This window comes from Rhinatrema bivittatum, chromosome 14, assembly GCF_901001135.1.
Source record: "Rhinatrema bivittatum chromosome 14, aRhiBiv1.1, whole genome shotgun sequence".
NCBI classification, from domain to species: Eukaryota; Metazoa; Chordata; class Amphibia; order Gymnophiona; family Rhinatrematidae; genus Rhinatrema; species Rhinatrema bivittatum.
The window spans coordinates 59,867,850-59,886,318 of NC_042628.1; the positions used below are offsets into that span (position 1 = coordinate 59,867,850).

The 18,469-nt window shown below is 44.5% G+C and overlaps 1 protein-coding gene across 1 annotated transcript in view; it reads right to left on the reverse strand.

Annotated features, from left to right (window-relative positions):
* LOC115075967 overlaps positions 1-18,255 on the reverse strand; it is a 32,666-nt gene extending 14,411 nt beyond the window's left edge. Inside the window, exons 1-2 of the mRNA XM_029576967.1 lie at positions 17,425-18,255; positions 17,194-17,248 (exon numbers count right to left, since the gene is read on the reverse strand). The gene's annotated coding sequence lies outside the window, so the exon portion shown is untranslated. The remainder of the gene's footprint in view (positions 1-17,193; positions 17,249-17,424) is intronic.
* Between the last annotated feature and the right edge of the window lie 214 nt (positions 18,256-18,469).

Consider the following 18,469-nt stretch of genomic DNA (forward strand, 5'->3'; position numbering starts at 1 on the left):
AGTGCATGGGGGTAACTTGCTAGTGTGGCAGTTACTACCCTTAACCAACATGCCTCGTACTTTGGATGCAATGCCAACATTGCTCTCTGCTTCAACAGCAAGAGCTAACAGGGAATTGGACTCAGACAGAAACCAACAAGGGCCCTGACTTTGACGGTTTGGGAAATTAAGTAAGGGGTTGACTTGTATGGCACAACAGATGCTACCATAAGCTTGCCGGGCAGACTGAATGGACTGTTTGGTCCTTTTCTGCCATCATTTTCTCTGTTTCTATAAGTCTATAAACCATTAACCTAGTAGACTTGAGGAAAGCCATTCCTGGGTATAAGCAGCGTGGGATCTTTCTACTATTTGGGATTCTGCCAGGTATTTGTGATCTGGACTGGCCACTGCTGAAAACAGGATACGAAGTTTGATGGACCCTTTGTCTAACATATTATGGCAAGTCATATGATCTAGCCAGAATTTGAGAATTGACATTAAACAGTAAGGGCCGAATTTTAAAAAGGTTACGCGCATAAGGTACGCGCATAACCCTTTTAAAACCCCCCTGCGTGCGCCGAGCCTATTTTGCATAGGCTCGGCGGCGCGCGCAAGCCCCAGGACGCGTGTAAGTCCCGGGCTTGCAAAAAGGGGCAGTCGGGGGCATGGCCAGGGGGCGTGGTCGAGTGCCCCGACACAGCGGCCTGTGTCGGGGCCTGCCGAGCCGGCGCGAGTAAGTTACTACTGCCCGGAGGCAGTAGTAACTTTTCAGATAAAGGTAGGGGGGGTCTAGATAGGGCCGGGAGGGTGGGTTAGGTAGAGGAAGGGAGGGGAAGGTGCGGGGGGGTGGGGGGTGGAGGGAATGGGCAGCGCCGACCCTGGATTTTATAAGATATGTGCGGCTACGTGCATATCTTATAAAATCCAGCATACTTTTGTTCGCCCCTGATGCGCGAACAAAAGTATGCGCACGCTGTCTTTTAAAATGTACCCCTAAGATAGGCCTACATATCAAACTTTTACACTCTCCATTCATTTGGGGTAAGAACATGATTGAAGCCTACTCCACGCATTCCATCAAAGACCCAAACCCTGAGGTCTTCATAAACCCAGGGGCATATACCTGAATAAACTGAGTTTAGAATTCCTGTGACCTGTCCGGATCTGGATACCTTTTCATTGATCTGAATCTGCTCCAAATGCAATGAAGCATTAAAAAACTCATCACCTTGTCATCTCCTTGTTAAATCCACTCTACTGAGAAACTTAGCAGGATGTGTCCCCCTGGTAAAGAGCCTTACAATACTGAGCAAAGGCATTGTTAATATTATGCTGAGACAAGTGTGGCTCTATCATCCCCTGTAATCTCAGTGATATTGCTAGCCTGAACTCTTGCAAGTCATAAGCTAAAATCTGACTGGGTAGTAGAACCTGGATCTTTTTTCAAAATCTGCCCCCAGCAGGTTACACAGTAACAGAGTAATGACAGCAAATAAAGACTTGATGGTCCATCCAAGCCACCCAGCAATCTGCCCACCCCAGCAGGTTATACAGTAACAGAGTAATGACGGCAAATAAAGACCTGATGGTCCATCCAAGCCACCCAGCAATCTGCCCATGGTAGTAACTGCCGCTCCATGCAGGTTACCCCATGTGTTCTGACAAGGGTGGTAACTGCCCCTCCGTGCAAGTTACCACATGCAGAAATGTTACACCATCCCTTTCTTTATGCTTTTACGGATCCGCAGTGTTTGTCCCATGCCCCTTTGAATTCATTAATTGTTCTTGTCTTAATCATGTCTTTTGGGAGAGCATGCCAAGCATTCAGCACTCTCTCCATGGTCCTGAGTCTTCCTCCCTGGAGTTTTATATCATGAACCCTAGTTCTACTGTTTTCTTTCCAATAGAAAATGTTTGTCGATTGTGCATCATTAATACCTATCAGATATCTGAAGGTCTGATTCATATCTCCCCTACACCACCTTTCCTCCAGTATACATATTTAGATCCTTCAGCCTCTCCTTATAGGTCTTTTGAAATAGGCCCCCCACTAGTCTGGTCATCTTATTCTGGACCATTTCCATCCTGTCTCCAGAACTGAACACAGTACTAGGTGAGGCTTCACCAAGGATCTGTACAAGGGCATTATCACTTCCCTTTTTCAGCTAATTATTCCTCTCTCTATGCAGCCCAGCATCTTTCTGGCATTAGTTTCTGCCTTGTTACATTGATTCACCACCTTCAGATCACCAGACAAAATCGTGTGAGGAGATTGTGTGAAGACAGACAAATTGTGTGAAGAGGCCCTGGCCCTCACCCCCAAAAGAGCAAATTCACAGTACATCCTCCAGTAGCAAGGATCTCATTCAAACATTTTCCTATTGATCTCTCTTTCTCTTGTTCCTGTAGATTTTCATCATTGTCCTCATTTACTTATGACACGCTTTTCCAGGCAGGGAAATGCAGTTACAATACAGCACAGTAATTATGGAGTAGGAGGCACATAACATATGGTAGAGTGGTTAAATAACATAGGTAAATAACAGCCAGGTAACTCCAAAGGTCATGCATGTAGACCAAGTCTAAGCAGTCCAAAGCATGTCAACTAATTAGTTTAGATAGAAGATCTAGGGCCAGTCTGAACTGTTAAGGATTTCAAAGGGTTGGGGCTGATCCTGCAAAGGTTTTCTTCCTAGTACTGGTGAGGCTCGTTGTTTTTTGGGAAGGGTATCTCCAGATGTGCCCACGTTTATGAGCGCAGTGGGTGTGACAGTATATAAGGGTGAACCTGACACAGATTCCGGTTAGGCCAGAGTGTTTTATAGGCCAGGACTAGGAATTTGAATGTAGTGTGGGTAGTTAAGCTTCTTAACGGGCTCCAGATTTTCAAGACAGATTGATCCAGATTTGCTTTTACCCTATTGCATGCAGGGACATAGTTTTTACTTCCCCATTGCAGTCCCTTAAGAAATGTGCACTGGCATAACATAGTATGATTGGCAGAAAAAAAACCCCAAATGATCCATTCAGTCTGCCCAGCAAGTTTCTTACAGTAGTGACCACCACTCCATGCAAATTATCCCCATGTTTCCATTAAGGGTAGTAACTGCTGCTCCCTGCAGGTTATCCCCAAGCCTTATGTATTGTCACGATCACGCCCCTCCGCTCAGCACTCTGTGTGGGCTCTGCTGGGCTTCAGGGGTCCCTCTCCGCTCCTATACCACTTCCTGTCCAATCGCACAGCTCCTACACACCGCTGCTATGGACTCCTCCAAGCTTCTAGTCAGAGTGCCAGGCCTAGTCCTGGCACTCCATCTCCTCCTTCCCTGACTCTGCGTAGCTGGGCTTTTGTGGCCAGTTCCACCATGCTGGCATGCCCTCTTCCTCTGCTTCCATGGACTCTGCTGAGTCATAGGCATCAGTCCCTATTTCCTCCACCTGTTCCTGCTCACTCTCCAGCCAGGGATCAGGTGCCTGTTCAGGGAACCTGGGAAGTGTAGTTCTCGCCACCCTCCTGCTCGCCCTCTGGTGTCTAGGTTTGGCATTGGCTGTGACTGTTTTTCTATATCCTAGCTGTTTCTGCCCCGGGCCAGGTTGTACTGCATCACACACACCCCCCCCTTTTAAAAACTCTGGAACTCCTCACCCGAGTTCCAGTGTCCTCCCCTAACCGGGAAAGGAAGTCAGCGTTCACATGATCCCTGCCGGCTCTATGTCTAACCTCGAAGTGATATGTTTGGAGGGTAAGATACCATCTGGTTAAGCAGGCATTGGACTCTTTCATCACGTGCAACCACTTCAGTAGTGCATGGTCTGTCACCAACACGAAGGGGCATCCGGTGAGGTAGTATTTTAATGATTCTATAGCCCACTTAACGGCCAAACATTCTTTCTCGATGGTTGCATATTTTTCTTGGGTGGATGGAGCCGCTGGCTAAGGATTAGGACCGGATGTTCTTCCCCTTTGTCCACTTGGGAGAGAACTGCCCCAAACCCGCTCCCCGAGGCATCTGTCTGTAGCAGGATCGGTAGTGTAAAGTCAACCGCCTTCAACACGGGGTCTTGGCACAAGGCCTGTTTAAGCCTCTCAAACCTCTCTACCTCCAGCGTTCCCCACCGCAACTTGTTTGGGGTCCCTTTCCTTAACATATCATTCAAAGGGGTGGCTAGATCTGCAACGTGCGGTATGAAACGTCGATAGTATCCAATTAAACCTAAAAAGGCTCGGAGATGCTTCTGGGTATCGGGCAGAGGGTAGTCTCTGATGCACTTAACCTTATCCAGCAATGGCTTCACCACCCCTCAACCCACCAGATGTCCTAGGTATTTAACCTCCCATTGGGCAATCCGACACTTAGCTGGGTTGGCAGTCAACCCGGCATCTCTTAGGGATTGCAGTACCACTTTTACTCTTGTCAGATGTGATTCCCAGTCAGTGGAGTAGATAACAACGTCATCCATGTAGGCCGCCGTATACCCTATATGGGGACATAGCACCATGTTCAGGAGGCGCTGACAAGTAGTGGCAGCTCCCTGTAGTCCAAAAGGCATGTGCACGAACTGGAATAACCCCGCTGGGGTGGCGAATGCGGTTTTCTCTCGAGATGACCTTCCCAAGGGAATCTGCCAATACCCCTTGGTCAGGTCTAGTGTGGTTAAATACTGAGCCCGGCCTAGTCTCTCCCCTAGCTCGTCAACCCGTGGCATGGGGTAGGCATCGAAAGTAGAGATAGCATTAACCAATCGGAAATCTATGCAAAAATGTAGGGTTCCATCTGGCTTAGGCACTAGGACAATGGGACTACACCAGGCGCTGCTGGACTCTTCGATGACTCCCAGTTGCAATATTTCTTCCACCTGCCTCCTAACTTCCACCTGCATGGCTTCTGGCAGGCGATAAGGCCTCCTCCTAACTACCTGTCCTGACGGTGTTATTATCTCATGGGTGATTAGAGTGGTTTGCCCCGGCATCGGGGAAAACACCTCTTCGGCCTGTTTAACTATTTTCTGTATTTGAGCTCTTTGCCTGGGAGTTAGCTCCTCTCCTATTTGGACCTCGTCCTTTCGACTTAGTTCCCCTACTTGCGGACCTAGATCCACCTCTTCTTCGGATATTGTATCCATGGCCATACCTTGCCTTTCTATCCAGGGATTTAGCAAATTGACGTGGTATACCTGGGGGCGTTTAAGACCTACCTTAACCTGATAGTTTAGGGGACCTAGGCGCCTTAATATTGTTCCCGGACCCTTCCACTTGGCCAACAGCTTATTGGGTGACGTAGGCACCGATATTAGGACCTGATCTCCTTCTTGAAATTCCCGGTCCCTAGCCTCCCGATCATAATAGATCTTCTGCCTTTCCTGAGCTTGTTTAAGATTTTTCCTAGCCAATCCCAGCGCCGTCTCCGCATGCTGTCTCATACCCTCAACGTAACTTATGATATCTTGGGGTTCCGCCTCTGCCCCTGTCCACTGCTCCTGGATGACATCAAGAAGGCCCCGGGGTTGCCTCCCAAAAATGAGTTCAAAAGGGGAAAACCCCGTGGAAGCTTGGGGCACTTCCTGGGAGGCAAACAGCAGGAATGGGATGAGGCGATCCCAATTACTGGCATCCTCTTCTAGACAACGGCGCATCATGGCCTTCAGGGTATGATTATATCGCTCCACTAACCCATCTGTCTGGGGATGGTACGCTGATGTTCGTACATGCTTAATGCCGAACTGGGCCCATAGGCCTGCTAACTCTCGTGACATAAAAATTGTCCCTCTGTCTGTCAATAGCTCACGGGGAAAACCGAACTGGCAGAAAATCTTTACCAACTCGGGGGCTACCACCTTTGCTCCTATAGACCGCAACGGAACAGCCCATGGAAACCTTGTGGCGTAATCTAATACGACTAAAACGTATTGATAACCCTTTTACTTCTCTCCAATGGCCCAATTATATCCACCGCTACCCGGTCCATAGGCTCTTGTACTATCGGCAAGGGTACCAACGGTGCTTTCAAGGGGGCTCTTGGGGAGACCAACTGATAGTTGGGGCAAGACCTGCAAAACTTCTTAACTGAGCCGTAGATACCCGGCCAGAAGAATCGCCGCTTGATCCTGGCTAAGGTACTATGTACGCCTAAGTGCCCGGCCAGGGGATGGTCATGCGCCAGTGCCATGACTTCTTGCTGAAACCGTAGGGGCACCAATAATTGTTTATGCGGTTCCTGTCCCTGCAGCCCCTCTTCTACCCTATAAAGCAAGCCCGTCTGGACCATAAAATAGGGGTACTCCATAGACTCTTTATTAGCAAGCTGTGGTCCAGACAGTTTAGCCTTTTCCCATGCTACCTTCAAGGCTGGGTCCTTAACCTGCTCATCTCTAAATTCAGGGAACCGATCTAGCAAGGTGCCTACCATTTCTTTAGTGGACCTCCCGTCCCTACCTTCCTCCGGGTCAGCCTGTCCCCTCTTCTCCTTCTTTCTCTCATCTCGGGGCTTACGACTTACCCCGGGAGCTTCCATCACTTCCCCCTCCTCAAAGGGAAAAATCTCTCCTAGGGGGGGCTCGTGCTCTCATTCCTCTTATGTCTGTGCTTGAGCCCTTGTGGTTACAAACGTTTGCCTGCCCCTCAATACCTCAGCGAGGTGCTTCCACTCTCTCCCTAAAATGAGGGGCACAGGCAATCCCTCCACTATGGCTACCTCCACAATATCTTCATGGGTCCTCCAACAGATCGTTACCTCCTGTACCGGGTACCTAACAGCTGTACTGTGTACACACCGTATCAACACCTCCCTTTTTTGGGTTTGGAACATCTTAACCCCCAAAGCTAAAGCCATTTTCTTGGAAAGCAGTGCCTGATTAGTGCCTGTGTCTATTAAGGCCTGCACCGGCTGTCCGTTGACCTTAACCTGTTGAAAGTACGGATTCGAATCCCCATGGACTGCCCCACCCCTTCGCTCTGGGGGGGCGGGCATAGGCCACTGCTAAGCGTGGACATTCTCTTTTGAAATGCCCTACTTCTCCGCAACTGAAATATCGCCATGGGGCCCACTTTACACTTGACTCCCTGCCTTGGCCCTTCTCTTTCTGTGGTCCGCCCCCTCTACCGGGCACCTGCAGTGAACCTCTCCGGTTCCTTGTAACCCCTAGGTTCTCTTCTTTACTCGGGCCCAGTCTCTTAGACCCTAGACCTTGCGCTGCTCCTTCAACATCTGAAACAACGGGAGCTGTTGTTGCTGCTGGTGTTCCATCATGCGCTGAATCAGCTGCTGCATGGCCCCTTGTTGCTGCTGCATTTGTGTCGCCATCCATTTCAGCACATTCTCGGATGCCATGCCTGGAAACAACAAAAAAACACCAAGTGCGGCCATACAACACCAGCCCCCCTGTGGCTAGCTTGGAGTTTCACTTCTTCTCACATCCTGCCCCTTAGCTCTGGACACTTACCAGAGACTAGAGAGGTAACAGCTTTTTTTTTTCCCCCTTCTACTCTCTTTCCTGGCCTCAGAGGGCAATCCTGTTCAGACACCCTCCTGCACCTTTACCTTTAGTCGAGTAGTAGGAGCACAGGTCTTTAAGCGCTAGGCCCGCTCTTCAGTCGGCGAGTTCCAAACAATCCCTCTGCTGCCACCATGCCCCTCCGCTCAGCACTCTGTGTGGGCTCTGCTGGGCTTCAGGGGTCCCTCTCTGCTCCTATACCACTTCCTGTCCAATCGCACAGCTCCTGCACACGGATGCTATGGACTCCTCCAAGCCTCTAGTGAGAGTGGCACTCCATCTCCTCCTCCCCTGACTCTGCGTAGCTGGGCTTTTGTGGCCAGTTCCACCACGCTGGCACACCCTCTTCCTCTGCTTCCATGGACTCTGCTGAGTCATAGGCATCAGTCCCTATTTCCTCCACCTGTTCCTGCTCACTCTCCAGCCAGGGATCAGGTGCCTGTTCAGGGAACCTGGGAAGTGTAGTTCTTGCTGCCCTCCTGCTCACCCTCTGGTGTCTAGGTTTGGCATTGGCTGTGACTGTTTTTCTATATCCTTGCTGTTTCTGCCCCAGGCCAGGTTGTACTGCATCACAGTATTAACATAGCAACATTTTTACTGGCTGAGGAGCCTTCTTGAAAATTCAGACAATGCTGCTTGATGTGCTTTGCTTTTGGACTTGGCTGTAGAAGCAGTCCTGGCTTTTTTCCTTATGTCTGAGTATCAGTATCCCATACCGTAAAAGTCAGGGCCCAAGTTGGTTGTCATCTAAATCTAATTCCCCTCCACTTCCCTCCCCTCCATCAAAGTGGAGAGCGATGTTGCAGTTGTGTAAAAAGCATCAAGACTGTTTGTTAAGAATAATTATCCTCAGACATACTGTTAAAGATAATAACCGCCCTCATTCAGGTTACCCCATACAGCCTTTTCTTCATTTCTATCCTCCAGCCTTTAGGGATCCACAGTGTTTATCCATTGCCCCTTTGAATTCTTTGACAGTTTTTGTGTTCACCATCTCCTCTGGAAGGGCATTCCAGGCATCCACCACCCTCTCCGTGAAGAAATATTTCCTGATGTTGGCTCTAGGTCATCCTCCATGGAGTTTTGTTTTGTGACCCCCTACTTCTACTGTTTCCTTTCCAATGGAAAAAGTTGAAAGTTCATGCATCATTAAAATCTTTCAGATTTTAATGATGCACGAGCTGAGGGGAGATATGATAGAGGTCTATAAAATAATGAGTGGAATGGAACAAGTAAACGTTAATCAGTTGTTTACTGTTTTGAAAAATACAAAGACCAGGGGACACATAAATAAGTTACTAGGTAATACATTTAAAACTAATAAGAGAAAATTCATTGCCAGAGAATATGGTGAAAGTTATTAGTGTAGCTGCATTTAAAAAAGGTTTGGACAAGTTCCTGGAGGAAAAGTTCATTAACCATTATTAAGATAGAACTGCAGAAATCCACTGCTTTTTCTTGGGATAAGAAGCTTGGAATCTATCTACCCCTTGGGATTCTGCCAGGTACTTGTAGCCTGTATTGGCATTGGTGGAAACAGCATACTGGGCTTGATGGACCTTTGGCGAGGGCAAGTCTTATGATACAAACCTTAGATAATAATATATTTCCCTTGCTCCTCCTCTCTTCCAGGGTGTACATATTCATATCAGACTCTCCTTATGAGTCTTCCAATCCAGACCATATACCATTTTGATCACCCTTAAGATTGTTTCCATCGTGGAGTATTGTTTTTGAGGTTTGGGCTCCAGTACTGAATGCAGTACTCTAGCTGAGACCTAATCAATGACCTGTACAAGGGCTTTATCACCTCCTCTTTCTTACTGGTTATTCTATCTATGCAGCCAAGCATTCTTCTGGCTTTAGCTATTGCCTTGGCACATTTATTTGCCACCTTCAGATCGCCAGACATTATCACCACAAGGTACTCTCCCAGTTTGTGCACATTACTCTTTCACTCCCATCACATACAGCTCTTTTGCATTACTGCACCCAGATGCATGACTCTGCACTTCTTGGCATTGATTCCCAACTGCCAAGTCTTTGACCACTCTTCAAGCTTTCTTAAGTCACTTTTCATTCTCTATACTCATTCTGGCATGTCCACTCTGATGCAGATCTTAGTATTATCCACAAATAGACAAAACTTTACCTTTCATCCCTTCCGCAATGTTGCTCAATAGATTGAACAGAACCAGTCCCAAAACAGATCCCTGTGGCACTCCACTTAACACCATTCTCTCTTCAGAGAAAGTTCCATTTACCATTACACACTGCCTCCTGCCACTCAACCAATTTTTAGTCCACTCCACCATGTTGGTGCTAGGTCCCAAGCTTCTAATTTTATTCACGAGCCTCCTATGCGGGACCGTATCAAAGGCTTTGCTGAAATCCAAGTAAATCACATTGAGAACTCTTCCTTGTTCCAAATCTCTAGTTACCCAATCAAGTCAATTAGATTTCTCTGACAGGACCTTCCCACTGGTGAATCCATGCTTCCTCGGGTCCAGCAACCCACCAGTTTGTAGATAGCTCACTATACTTTCTTTCAGCAGCATCTCCATTAAGTTTTCTACCACCAAGGTAAGGCTAACTGGCCTGTAGTTTCCAGCCTCTTCTCTGCCACCACTCTTGTGAATCAGGACCATAACCACTCTTCTTCAATGATGTGGCACCACTCCCTTTTCCAGGGATCTACTGAATTGATCTTTTAGCAGACCTGGCAGCACGTCTCTGAGCTCCCTTAGTATCCTGGGATGTATTTCATCCAGACCTATGGCCTTGTCCACTTTGTTTTCCTAGATCTTCCCATTCATTCTCTTCTGTAAACAGAATTTTGTCTACTTCATCCCCATTTACCGTCCTGTCAACCAGCAATAATCCTTCTCCAGGGTCTTCATTAATGAACACCAAACTGAAGAATGTGTTTAATATTTCCACCATTTCTTTTTCTCTCTCCACACATTGCTCTTTATCACCTTTCAGTTTCACTATACCACTTCAGGCCTTCCTTCTGTCTGACCTTTTGATTTACTCATTTCTTTCTTTGTCTCCCTCAGTTTCACCAGATATTGTTCCCTGTATTCCTCCTTTTAGGATTCTTTATACTTCTGGAAAGATGTTCTTTTTGTCTTTATTTTTTCAACCACCTCCTTTGAAAACCAGATGTTTCTTATCCCTCTTACTTTTGTTTACGTTTCTAACATATAAATTTGTTGCCTTTGTAATTGTTCCTTTTAATTTGGCCCACTGTTGTTCCACCTCCCCCATTTAAAAAAAAGGACTGAATGAACCTGTTCTGAAAATCTGGAGCCAGTTGACAACTCTAGCAGTAATGAGCCAATGTAGCATTTTTAGAACAGATGTATTTGTTCAGAAGCTCCCCCCCACACACAATGAGCTAGCCCCTAATATGGGCCTGTAGAGGCTGATTTTCAGCTTCCCTGTACAGCTTACAGGCCTGCAGGTACAATTTTCAGAGGGACACACATGGCAGCATTTTCTTTTAAAAATCTACTGGCCGGCCTCTGGCACAGGGAATCTTGATGCATTGTAGGCAATGGGATTTCAAAATTAAATCCCCATTTCTTCACTGATCCTGCCCTAACCCCGCCGCACCCCCTTCTTGTTGCTCTATTCCCCATGGGGAGGGGTGAATTTTTAAGGGGATTTCCATTTGAAAATTGTTTTTCTTAATATGTTCCAGCAGACAGTCACTCCAAAAGTCCAGGATCTCCCGAGACATAAACCCGAAAAAGGCATCTGGATTTCCAACTATTGGATTTAAGCAGCAGGTAGAGGAATTGAGGAGCCACTTCTGGCAGGCAGACACAAAGTGCTCAATTCTCTATAGCTTGGTTGGCACCTATGAGTGTAAAATAAGGAGTTACATGCGTAAATTGACTGAGTACGCTCAATGTGGATTTTCACCTGCTTAAAACCCTGCATTTATGTTTATAATGACAGAAATTTGGCTCCATTAAAAAATAAATAAAAAACAAAAATAGTTGTGGAGGAAGGAGTTATGAATCTATACACAAGTGAAATTTTAAAAAAGGAGACACGTTATTGATGTGCCAGTTCCTGTTCATACCCCAGATCAGTCCAGAAAATTGGGTCTTGCATCCCTAATAGCAGATGGAAGAAGAGAACAAAAACCTTGAGGCACTGCTACATAACCGTAAGTGGCATCTGCAGTCCCTCAGTATTTCTCTGTCTCCGGTAGATGGTAGTGGTGCAAACCGGCAGTCAGGTTAGAGTAGTTTAAAAAAAAAAAAGTTTAGAGACAGAATTAGCTTATGGAGCTCCTTGTATTCGGTACCTTTGTGGACCATCCCTCAGGTGGAGCCGGGTGAGTAGGGAGTTGGTGATCCCTGGACTGCTCTTGCCCACATCATCCTGAGGGTCTGACAGCAAGGGCCCTGGCTCCCTCTTTCCCTCAAAGAGCTTCTTCCCTTTTTGGTGGCCAGCAAATGGCTCCAGTTAGTCGACTAGAGGTGAAAAAGCCTCACAATGAAGTAGTAAATTTCTTTTAAATTTCTTTCCCCTCCGGCGCCGCGCCTGTGATCTCCGAGCCACCACCGTCGCTGCTACTACATCTGCTGCCGCTCACAGGAAGGAGGCCTGCGCGATCGGCGCCCAGACCCGTCGGGGTAAGGCCTTTTTATTCCCTTCCCCCCGGCGAGCCTGAGCGCGATCACCCAGACAGCGACACTTACCAGCCTCATTCGCACGGCCGAAAAACACGCCCCTCAACTGCAGCAGCCTATAGGGGATCGCAGAGGGACTTTTAAATTTCTTTCCCCTCCGGCGCCGCGCCTGTGATCTCCGAGCCACCACCGTCGCTGCTACTACATCTGCTGCCGCTCACAGGAAGGAGGCCTGCGCGATCGGCGCCCAGACCCGTCGGGGTAAGGCCTTTTTATTCCCTTCCCCCCGGCGAGCCTGAGCGCGATCACCCAGACAGCGACACTTACCAGCCTCATTCGCACGGCCGAAAAACACGCCCCTCAACTGCAGCAGCCTATAGGGGATCGCAGAGGGACTTTTAAATTTTTTTCCCCTCCGGCGCCGCGCGCCGGCGTCGCGCACCAAAGAAGCGCAACAAAGGGGCCTGCCCCTTTGTTCGCCCCTTCGTGTGGAGGACATATCTAAAACAACTTCCACTTATAACTCCACTGGCTCCTGAACCTTTTCACACCTTATAATTAAATTTATAAGTCACACTCCAGCAAGCTTATCTCGGACCACCCTCTATTGGACGCTTCTATTGGACCTCTCTCAGCCACAGACTCACTCCAGCAAGCTTCTCTTGGACCTCTCTCAGCCACAGACTCACTCCAGCAAGCTTCTATTGGACCTCTCTCAACCACAGACTCACTCCAGCAAGCTTCTATTGGACCTCTCTCAGCCACAGACTCACTCCAGCAAGCTTCTATTGGACCTCTCTCAACCACAGACACACTCTAGCAAGCTTCTATTGGACCTCTCTCAACCACAGACTCACTCCAGCAAGCTCCTATTGGACCTCTCTCAACCACAGACTCACTCCAGCAAGCTTCATTCGGACTTCCAATAACCACAGATATATTCCAGCAAACTTCACTTTGACCCAAATCCCTCTCCTACTGACTAATTTCAGAACTACTATTTCTTCTTCTCCTCCTTTATTCAGTGGCTTTCCTTATCTGACCACGCTGTGATCAAAGACTTCCTGCTCGTCCAAAGTCTCTCAATTTCTGGGCCATACAGCAATAAAAGAACTTACCCCTGCTTTTTGCCCATTCTCTAAGTACCATTAAATAATACACCAATTAGAAATGTTCTCTCGCCACATTCCCACTATCAAACACTTCAACGTGAATTATAAACCGGCTAGATTTCTCCATCACTCTTCATTAACCAGAACTTTAACACCTATTATGGTAACACCTATCACTCAAATGTTAGGTCTAGTAACTTTCTCCATCCTTCTATTACATACACAATCTCTTCTAAAAAAGATCACCCTACTAAATGATATCCTCACAGATGAAAAGCCAGACATATGTGCGATCACCGAATCATGGCTAAAAGACACTGACACAGCCATTATAAATCAACTTCCCACTGACACAATGTTTTCTCCATTCCAAGGATCAAAAAGAAAGGTGGAGGTATTCTCCTGGCTGCTAAAAAGAAATTTAACCTTAAAGTTCAAACTACTTCCTCTTCCTCCAAAATGGAGACTGGCCTTTTCAAATCTAAGGATCTTCAAATTTGCCTGATCTACTCCCCCCCCCCAGCACACTTGAGAACAACCCATCTCTTCTAACAGAATTTATCATCAAAAACCTTGATATTCACCTCCCAACAATTATTTTGGGGGATCTGAACCTACACTTTGATCGCATCCCTCTAACCCCAGCCTGTGAATCTTTACTGACCTCTCTTAATGCTCTAGGCTTTCAACAAGCTGTGACTAACCCGACTCATAAAGCTGGTCATACCCTTGATGTCATTTTTACTAACTCCCATATAGATACAAAACCTCCCCTCTGCACTCCTATTCCTTGGTCAGACCACTTTCGGATTGACACCTGCTGTACAATAAAACAATTACCATCTAATGTTCAAAGCAAAAAAACCATCTACTTCCGAAAACAAGGTCAAACAGATGAAATTAATAATGTGATATCAGAAGATCTCAAAAATTTAGATCTCACAGACGCTGAATCAGCTACTTCGTCTTGGTTTAAAATCACTAGTAACATAGCAGAGAAACTCTGTCCTATTCAATCCAAGGAAATCAATTCTGAAAAAATAATGAAGAAAAAACCTTGGTATACTCCCGAGCTTAAAGCTATGAAAATGGAGCTACGTAAGACAGAAAAAGAATGGCGCAGAAACCAAAATTCTATGACTTTATTAAAATTCAAATCATTACTACACAAATATCGCCAAGCCACCGATAAAACAAAAAAAGATTTCTATGCTTCCAGAATTCACCAATATCAATTCAACCCTCAAGCACTTTTCCAATATGTCAAAAGCCTTGTTACTGCTCCAGCTCATAACAATCCAAACAACAATGATGATTCAAAATGTGTGGAACTAGCTATGTTCTTTTATAACAAAATACATTCTATTTTAACGCGATTTATGTCTCTTCCTGCTCCTTTACACACCAACCAAGCTACATCAGCCACTCAAGATAAATTTGAAATAAAGCTATCTAATCTTGAGATTACTACTGGTATTGAAATTGAGTCAATTCTAAAGAAAATGAAACCAGCTTTCCACCCCACAGACATCTTACCTACTAAAATTCTTCTTTCAATACGTTCTACAATAGCAAAACCTATTGCTAAGATTCTTAACAAATCCATCACCACAGGCATAGTTCCTTCTATACTTAAACATGCTATCATTACTCCAATGATAAAAAAATCTAACCTAGATTCATCTGATCCAGCAAACTTTCGACCAGTATCGAACCTACCCTTCCTTTCAAAGATCATGGAAAGAGTCATCAACAAACAACTAACTGATTACTTAGATGATCATCAAATACTCTTCCCATCCCAATATGGGTTCAGAAAGTACCACAGCACGGAAACGCTTTTGATATCACTTTCTGAGGTGCTGCTAAAAGCTTTAGATGCTGGCAAATCATACCTCATCGCCCTTCTTGATATATCAGCTGCTTTCGACACGGTAAACCACAACACCCTTATTACCCGTCTTTCTGAAATAGGTATATCTGGATCGGCTTTACAATGGTTTCAGTCATTCCTGAGCAATAGAACATACAGCGTTAGATGTGGACGAAGTGAATCCAAACCAAGAAATCTCTCTCAAGGAGTCCCCCAGGGATCTTCTCTCTCCTCCACATTGTTCAATGTTTACCTTACACCGCTGTGCCGATTTCTCTCTAAATTGGGTCTTCAACACTTCATCTACGCAGATGATGTTCAAATACTCATACCCATAACCAGCACAATCACAAATGCACTGAGTACCTGGAAGATAGCCTTATTAGAAATTAAAACTATCCTCACAGACAACCAATTGGCTATAAATACCAACAAAACTGAACTTATCATAATTTCACCTCCAAAAACCACAATACTGATCAACTCTGAGATTTCTCAAAACAACTACCCTATTTCTCAACAAGTACGCAGCCTTGGTATCATCATTGACAGCAATCTCACGTTTAAAAAATTCATCGCGGATACGGTAAAAAGCGGTTTCTTTAAACTACTCACGCTTAAACGTATTAAATCTCTATTACACCAATATGATTTCCGCACAGTATTACAAGCTATTATTTTATCAAGGATTGACTACTGCAATGCTCTGTTACTGGGTCTACCTAAAACCACCATTCAACCTTTACAAATGCTGCAAAATGCAGCTGCCCGTATTATCACCGACACAAGCCGCCATGATCACATCACTCCAGCTCTTCAGTCTTTGCACTGGCTACCCGTGGCTTACAGGATAATTTATAAATCTATGTCTCTGATACACAAAGCCATTCAAAACAGAGAAATGCTTTGGTTCACAGATCAACTACAATTCAAAACTTCCTCCCGCCCAACAAGATTCCAGAATTTAGCCAAATTAAACATTCCTGCACCCAATCTGACTAAACTCTCTAGTACAAAAGAACGATCTTTCATCATTGCTGGATCAACAATATGGAACACCATGCCCTCTGAATTACGCCAGGAACTCTGTCACAAAAAATTTAAACAAAACCTTAAAACCTGGCTATTTAAAAAAGCCTACTATCAATAATCTGAATCCTCATCTACTCTTCCTAACATCCACAATCTATCATATATTGTTTATATGTTATTAATACAAAGTTATATACTGTATTGTATTCAAGTTACCATGTTATATTGTAAAGCGCAATGCTGAATTACTGTTTGTATGTAAACCGAGGTGATGTTATTCACGTACCCCGGTATAGAAAAATCTATAAATAAATAAATAAATAAATAGTACAGGTCCACTCTACAATGGAAGCAGTAGGATGGAGGTTGTCCCTTTGATACGAAGAGTGGCTCAACATCATGTTGGACCAGTGGGTTCTGGAGGTAATAAGAAATGGTTAAGCCTTAGAATGTTCTTGTCCAATAAGGGAAGCTTTTATGGTGTTACACTGTGCATCCCGAAACAAATGAGAGGCTATCCGAATACTCTCCACCTCTTGCAGAAGCTGGATGCAAGTGTGCTGGTGCCTACTCTGGAGAGGGAATGAGGAAGGTATTCCATTTACTTTGTGGTCCCCAAGAAGGATGGCACATTTCAGCTCATTCTAGATCTACAAAAAGTCATCACGGCACTACGGGTTCTGCGTTTTCGAATGGAGAAGCTACAGACGGTAATCATGGCAGTCCAAAGAGGACAGTTTATTATGTTCTTGGACTTCATGGAAGCTTATTTGCATATAGCCATTCGGCAGGAGCATCAGATGGACCCAAGAAACAGGACGGTAGACGGTCTAGATAAGCCATGGAGTGAAGAAAACAAAAACTAGACCGATGCCTTGGAAGGGTTTTATTAGATAATAAAAGTGCCCGACTCTGGCCAAAGTTTTCCCTTATGGCTGCATCAGGGGCTCTACAATAAAATATCAAATTTATTTCAAATACAAATAATAGAACAACCCAAAAATTATATCATAGAAATATTGTAGGAGAACAGAGAAGATATATTTAATATTACCTTTTGTGTTATCTACATATAGATAAGAGACTCGGTGTCTTTTTCCAAAAAGTACCTATGTGATTTAAAAATTAAAATAAAAGCAATGAAATGTCAACACAAATTGTAAAATTAAAGATTCAAAAATTAAAATAATATGTCTATTGGTCTTTATATGAGCAGGATTTCACTCATAAAATATTACAAGTCTTATAAAAATATTTAAAAACCTATAAGAATAGGTGGATTTACCTTTAGAATGAATGCAATGCAATCTTTTGCATTATCCGAATAGAGAATCCTTTTCTTTATATAGAAAATGTAGCTATTTATAAACACCAGAATTTCTGTATATAAAAAAATGTAAAAAGGACAATAATTACACGGCATACTGTGATATGTAAGAAAGATTACACTCATTAAATATTATGGATTTTATAAAATCCTTAAAAAAGATTTTTCATAAAGATTTACCTTTCAAGTGAATGTAATGCAATCTCTTGCATTATCCCAAATTAAAATCCTTTTTATGTCAAAACCAGAATTTGTCATTATAAAAAGAAAAATTAATATGCAGCATACTGTAATATATAATGTTAATACCTGACTTTATGGGTTTTGTATTATTTTAAAGTACATTATAAAAGACACAAGGAGTCTGTTTTAAATAGTCTACTCGGACGTGTTGTGTCCAATTAAAAACCACAACGTATTCAGCAGAATTATAAAAGTATTTTTATAAAAAATGATACTGATTACATTGAATATATTCAAAATAAATATATATAGGAAGACATGCCCAAAGTTACTGATATTTACTTGGTCAGGCGTTTTTCAGATCGCTATATTTATGAAATTGTAGAAAATATACTAGAATTCTATTTATACATTTACAAATCTGGGACCTATGTAGAACATACTTTTTATGTAAAAAGCGTCATCGCATTCAAATAAAAAGTATACTCAGTGGGGTACATTTTAAAAGACAGTGTGCGCGAACAAAAGTACACTGGATTTTATAAGATACGCGCGTAGCCGCACATATCTTATAAAATCCGGGGTCGGCGCGCGTGTAAGGGGGTGCACATTTGTGCAAAAGAAAATTAGGTCCTTACCTTTTGCTAATTTTCGTTCCTGTAGTACCGAGGATCAGTCCAGACTCCTGGGTTTTGCCCCCCCTCTAGCAGATGGAGACAGAAGTTTACAAACCAAACTCCGCCTATATCTAGGCTGGTGCCACCTACAGTCTGGCAGTATTACTTAATGTCAAAGCAGAACAATGCCAAAAAACATATTA